Source organism: Apodemus sylvaticus, chromosome 3 (assembly GCF_947179515.1).
Source record: "Apodemus sylvaticus chromosome 3, mApoSyl1.1, whole genome shotgun sequence".
Taxonomy (NCBI): Eukaryota; Metazoa; Chordata; class Mammalia; order Rodentia; family Muridae; genus Apodemus; species Apodemus sylvaticus.
Window position 1 is genome coordinate 54,943,925 of NC_067474.1, and position 6,416 is coordinate 54,950,340.

The following is a 6,416-nucleotide window of genomic DNA, read 5'->3' on the forward strand; positions in this document are numbered from 1 at the left end:
ACAATAGGGGGGCGTGGGGCTGGACGCACTCCTAAAGACCCTGGAGCTGATTAGATCCTCACTTCCTCAGCCAAGCCTTACCTTAGCGAGCTTGGAGGTCACTCAGGAAACTTTGGTGGTCTAATTGCTCTACGTATGTCAAACCCTTTATCTTTGTAACTTACATATCCACACACACCCCCACCGTACTACCCCCCACCCCCGCGCGCGCTGCAGCGGGGTAGGGGTTGGGATAGAGATACTTAATCCAGAGCGCACTAGCCACATTCTAGGCAAGCGCTCTCTACTCTAAGCTACCCCCTGCCCTTGATGGTTCCCTTTGAAACAGTGTGCACAGGCTATCCCTAGCCTCAGCTGTCCTTCCTCCAACGGATATGACCCACAGCCAGTTCCGTGTGCACCTTTTGAAGAGGAACTGACATACCAGAGCCACACTGAGGCTCACACACTGACATGGAACTCCCGCATCCCAGCCCACAACAGAGAAACCCCAATCCCAGGTCATCCACAAAGGTGGCCAATTAATGCCTATACAGGATGATGTTAGAGGCATGGGGGATGTGTAGCGAGCAGGTGTACATGTCACCGTTCAGACCACCCTCGTAAATATTCTCTGTTAAGACCTTGCCGACAAAGTTTTCGCCAGTACCTATCCACCTGTGCAGGAAGAGGGAAAGGGGCTTTCTTGGGCTTCGGGTTGCTTAGGAAACCAGACACAGCGTTTAAGATGACTTTTTTTTTCAAGATGCTATCCAAAGAGATTGTTATCCAGATCCTTCTGCAGTGCCTCCCAGATGAGGCTCCGCTTCTGGCCGCAGCACCTGGCGAAGAGGCTGGGGGCGGGGCGGGGGTAGGAGCTATAGCCGATGAGTAAGCAGGTCAGGGCCAGACCAAGGCTGATGGGCTCTACCGCAAGAACCAAGCGCAGCGCCATTCATGCCGGGACCTTGCGCGTCCTGGAACTTGATCTGTAGAACAGGAGCTCAAACACATAGAGATCTGCCTGCCTGTCTCCAGAGTACTAGAATTAAAGGTATCCGGCGCTGCCACCACCCAGCCACAGCAATTGTTACAGGAAAACATCTAATTGGGGCTTGCTTCGAGTTTCAGAGGTTTCGTCCATTGTCATCATGGCAGGGAAGGAGTATGGTGGCATGCAGGAAGACGCGGTACTGGAGAAGGAGTTGAGAGTTCTACATCCGGATCCACAAGCCACAGGGAGAAAGACTCTGGGCTTAGAATCAACTGTTTGAAACCTCAACTCTCTCTCTCTCTCTCTCTCTCTCTCTCTCTCTCTCTCTCTCTCTCTCTCTCTCTCTGTGTGTGTGTGTGTGTGTGTGTGTGTGTGTGTGTGTGTGTGTGTGTGTGTGTGATGTGTAGCTGTGGGCCTCCACATCTGTTCACATACGTTGCCAGAGGAAGCTTCCTTCTCTCATGGTGACTGGGTAAGGCACTGATCTATGAGTATAGTGGGAGTATAGTATAGTTAGGAGTCACGTTATTGATCTGCTTTATTATTATTTATCAGCAATGTTTGGTTTGAGCCTAGCTCTCTGGGCTATCTAGTCTCTGGTTTTTAAAAGCGGAGGGGGGGAGGGGGGGATAGAGATGGCTCTGCTGTTAAGAGCACTGACTGCTCTTCCAGAGGTCCTGAGTTCAACTCCCAGCAACCACATGGTGGCTCACAACCATCCCTAATGGGATCTGATGCCTTCTTCTGGTGTGTTTGAAGATAGCTTCAGTGTACTCATAGTTTAAAAAAAAAAAATTTAAAAAGGAAATGAAGAATAGTTCACAAACATCTTTATTTTATGACCACACACTGCTTTGCCCTCTTCCTGCTGTTTTATGTTCACAGTAATCCTACCAGTAAATGGAATTTCTGAGACTTTTATAGGTGAGAAATCCAAGGATCATAGAGTTACAGCTTGCCAGAGTCACGCTGTTGCTAGGTGGTAGATCTGGGAATCGAACCCAGAGACTCAGCAGCTTCTAATGATATCTAGCGTGTGGGTGGTTTTGGTTAACATAAAACTAATGAAAGTCAAGATTGGTCAATGAAACAAAAACTATGTTGCTATTTCATCCCAAGGCAGCAGAAAACCCACTCAGAGGCTGGCTACTCTGGAGCTGTTCTAAGGCTCTTGCTGGTGGCCAAGCCCAGACAGCACCCAAGCCTGGAGCTGAGGGCTGAGGAGCACCTCACAGAGCTCCCACACCACCTCGCAAAGTGCTTGCGCCATCTGCTGTCTGCAGGCCCGCAAGTTGCTCTGATCTTATCCAAGCCACAACCAGAGACCTAGTAGTTTCTTGCCGGCATCTGGGGCAGGGCCAGAGGCTTAGCAGGCTCCACCTCCAGTCATCTGGGAGCAGGACTCCCACTCTCTCTCCTGCAGATTTGAGAACCCAAATCGCCACTGCACTTCCTCGCAACCCCACCCCAAAGCCTGCTGGGCAAGCAGTGGGCCTCCTCGGTGGACAGCAGAGGGATGGAGTATGGGAAGGTCCAGGAGTAGTAGCACATCTCTGGTCGCTAGCACCCCTCTGCTCCCTGCCTGGAAAAAGAGAGGATCTTAAAACCCCCAGGGCTTGCCGGGTGGTGGTGGCGCACACCTTTAATCCCAGCACTTGGGAGGCAGAGGCAGGTGGATCTCTGAGTTCGAGGCCTGATCTATAAAGTGAGTTCCAGGACAGCCAGGGCTACAGAGAAACCCTGTCTCGAAAAACCAAAAAAAAAAAAAAAAAAAAAAAAAAAAAAACAAACCCAGGGCCAGGCTCATGCCAGGCACTTTAGATGTGCTATTGCATTACTCCTGGAGGTGAGTTGGGCTTTAGCTACCCTATGTCCTTTGTTAGCAGTGCCAAAACGGAACCATCACTTCTTGCAGATGCACATACACATGGACACGCACATACACATACATGAAAATCAATCTGAAAGAAGATCAAGTCCACCAACATTCTAGCTAGGAATTAGGGGTTGTGGCCCGACCCCTAGATGAAAAGCTATAGACAGTTGAAGGCATCTGGAGGACGCAGAGACCATTTTCTCTACAGCTGTGGATCCTGGGAGGTGGGGGGTCTCACACCCACACGTACATGAACAGCAAACAGGACTCAATAGGCTATTTTTAAAAAGTAGCATGAACTTGTGGGGACACAGAGAGGAGGATGGGTCCAATGCTGTCAGGGGAAGGGTCACTACGACAACATGCACTGTGTGACTGGGGAGCAGTAGCGCACGCCTGTAGTCCCAGTGCTCAGGAGGCAGAGGCAGGTGGATCTCTGAGTTCTAGGCCAGCCTGGTCTACAGAGAGTTTCCAAGACAGCCAGGGCTACACAGAGAAACCTTGTCTGTAAGTGGGGAAAAGATTACATAAAATTCTCAAAGATGTAATAAAAATACACTAACTTGGGATCCAAGTAAGAAACAGAGAAATGAGGCGGCACGCTCCTGTGGTCACCAGGAACTTGACATGTTCTAAAGACCCTCAGGAGCACAGAGTCAGGACTCAGCCTGGATTCCAGCCAGCCACCTCAGAGCCAAGAGTCCTTTCCTGTCAGTTGGCGGCTGTGTATATGTTAAACTCTAATTATCTATACATGCTTCTCTTTCAAATTCCAATTTTAATTAGATTATTCGCCTTATTTAAAAAAAAAATCAGCTGGGTGGTGGTGGCTCACGCCTGTAATCCCAGCACTCTGGGAGGCAGAGGCAGGCAGATTTCTGAGTTCGAGGCCAGCCTGGTCAACAGAGTGAGTTCCAGGACAGCCAGGGCTACACAGAGAAACCCTGTCTCAGAAAAAACAAAATCAAAAAAAAAAAAAAAAAATCAGGCCTGTAGTCCCAGCACTGGGGTAGTGGACGTGGCTATAAGCAGGATCAGCCAAGGTAATCCTCCACTACTTGGTGAATTTCAGGCCACACAAAACCCTGCTTCAAAACACAAAGGACAACAAGAAAACCCTTGCAGGAAATAAATATGACCAATATACACCATATCTATCTATGGAAGTGCTGCGATGTGCCAGGTGTGGTGGTGTGAGACTTCAGTTCCAGCACTGAGGAGGCACAAAACCTCAAGATACAAGACCTCTTGAGTTTCAGGACAGCTAAGGCCATATGACAGAGAAAACCTGTCCTAAAAAAAAAGAGAGTCTATTATTTTGTGCAACTCACATATGCTGATAAGAGTTAGAGCACGTACATTTTTGATTCTGAATCAGGAGACTTATATAATATCTTCCCAAAAACCTTAGGCCAACCGATGATTAAAAATTCTTTATTCACATGCTGCCACCTAGTGGCCAAAGTGAGAAAACTCTGAAATCCTACCACAGAAGAAACCAATTTTGTTAGCTGAAAATCTAAAATATTAGGTGGAAAACATCCTGTCTTCTCTGCATCCCCCTCATTCCTACCTGTACGAGATCCTTTGCCCACTCAGGAAGGCATTAAGAGGTTTATGAGATGAACAAACTGGCTGACCAGACAGCACACTGACTCCTGACATCCCAGTGTGAGAGAAGTCTCTACTATTTGCTTGCAAAACACAGAACCCAATTTTATTTACTCAGCAAAATCTTCTGTCCTTTATTTACAGGAAGTCAGAATTCCATTGTAAAGGTGACAGAGGACCCCATGGGAAACAAGGTCCCCACCCTATACAGTCATGCAGTTGTGCCTCAAATGGGCTCTGGCCTCAGGGACTCAGGTTCAAAGAAGACTTCCACAGCAACAGGCACCTTTTCCTCATTCATGTAAAGATGATGAAATGGGCTGTCAGCTTGTCAGGGGCAAGTTCAGCCAGGTCTACACACACTGGGTCTCTTCCTAAAATCCTGAGTCTCTCCTCCCTCGCAGCCAGCCGCAATCAGCTGTATTTGAGAATCTGACCTATCACTTCACTGGGTCCATAAAAGCTAAAGTAAGTTCCAGCTGCCATGAACTAGAGTGTCTGTGGTGTGGAAATGTTGTCAGCACAGAAAAGAATCCAGCTGGTCCACCAGCTCCTTAGAACCGAGTGCCAGAAGCCCCTCCTCTGCCCTGCGCCCACCCCTTACCTGCAGGGGCCAGCCGCAGAAGGGTTAGTTGACTCGCGACCACACATGAAGGTGTCTCATGCTATGAAAACAGTATTCTGAGAACAGTTCCTGGCTGGGCACGGTAGCGCATACCCAGAACTACTACAGCAGTTGGGTCTTGAATTCAAGACCAACCTGAGCTGAATGAATTCTGGGCTAGCCTTGGCTAACAGTATGACCAATCTCAGCATAAATAAGCGCTGTCTCTGCCTCTTTGTCCGTGTGCTAAGCAAGCTTTGAACATGCTTCAACCTCTGCCACACTCTGCCTCACAATGGCCTACAGTCAGAGGACCAAGAACTTTGAAAGCGCCAATCTTAGGGAATTGTTGAGTCTGGCTGATTGTTTCACAGGGTGGTGTCCAGGGTGTCTGTCTTCTGGCAAAGGACATGATTTCATTCTAATTTATGACTTAAATCATGCTCCACTATACACCTCCAAATTTTGAATGTCCTGGTACCCCATGACAGACAGGCAATCCCACAGCCAGCACGTCCATCACCAGAGGAAGTCAGGGCAGGAACCTGGGAGTAGGAACTAAGGCAGAGACCACGAGCGGGATGCCGCCCAAAGGCTCGCTTCCCCTGGCTTGTTCCCCTGGCTTGCTCAGCCTGCCTCTCCTTGGACCGGGGACCAACGGTCCAGGGATGGCGCCACCTACAATGGTGCTATCCCCACTGATCACTAATTATGAAAATGCCTTACAGCATCTGGATCTCTCTGATGGAGGCATTTTCCACCTGAAGGTCCTCCTTCTCTGATGACTCCTAGCTTATGTCAAATTGACACGCAGAACCAGCCAATGCACCATTATTGACATTCAAAGGAAAGAACATTCAAAAGAGGCGATCTGAACATTACTGCAAAGGGAGTAACATTTCATGACAATATCTCACTCTCAGAAAACACTGAATTTTAATTAAATATAGGCAATGTCTACTTAATCCTTGTACATTCATTTTTTTTCTTTCTGGTGATGTACTTGAATCCCAGTACCCTGGATGCGCAGACTGGGGGATCTCTGCAAGATCAAAGCCATTCTAGTCTACAAGGTGAGTTCTAGGATAAGTTGGTGTGTGTGTGTGTTTACTTGAGAATTAAATTATTGCTTTTTAAGAAGAGTACTTCTGACTTCCTGAAACTCAATGGGTAAAGACACTTACAGCCAAGCCCAGTGACGTGAGTCCAATCCCCAGGACCCACATGGTGGAGACAACTGACTTCCAGAAATTATCCTCTTGCCCCCCCCCACACACACACACAGTGTGTCAGTCCACAGTGGCAGAGATAGGTGGCCTCTTCACAGGAGGTAAAGAAGCCCAACCAGCCAA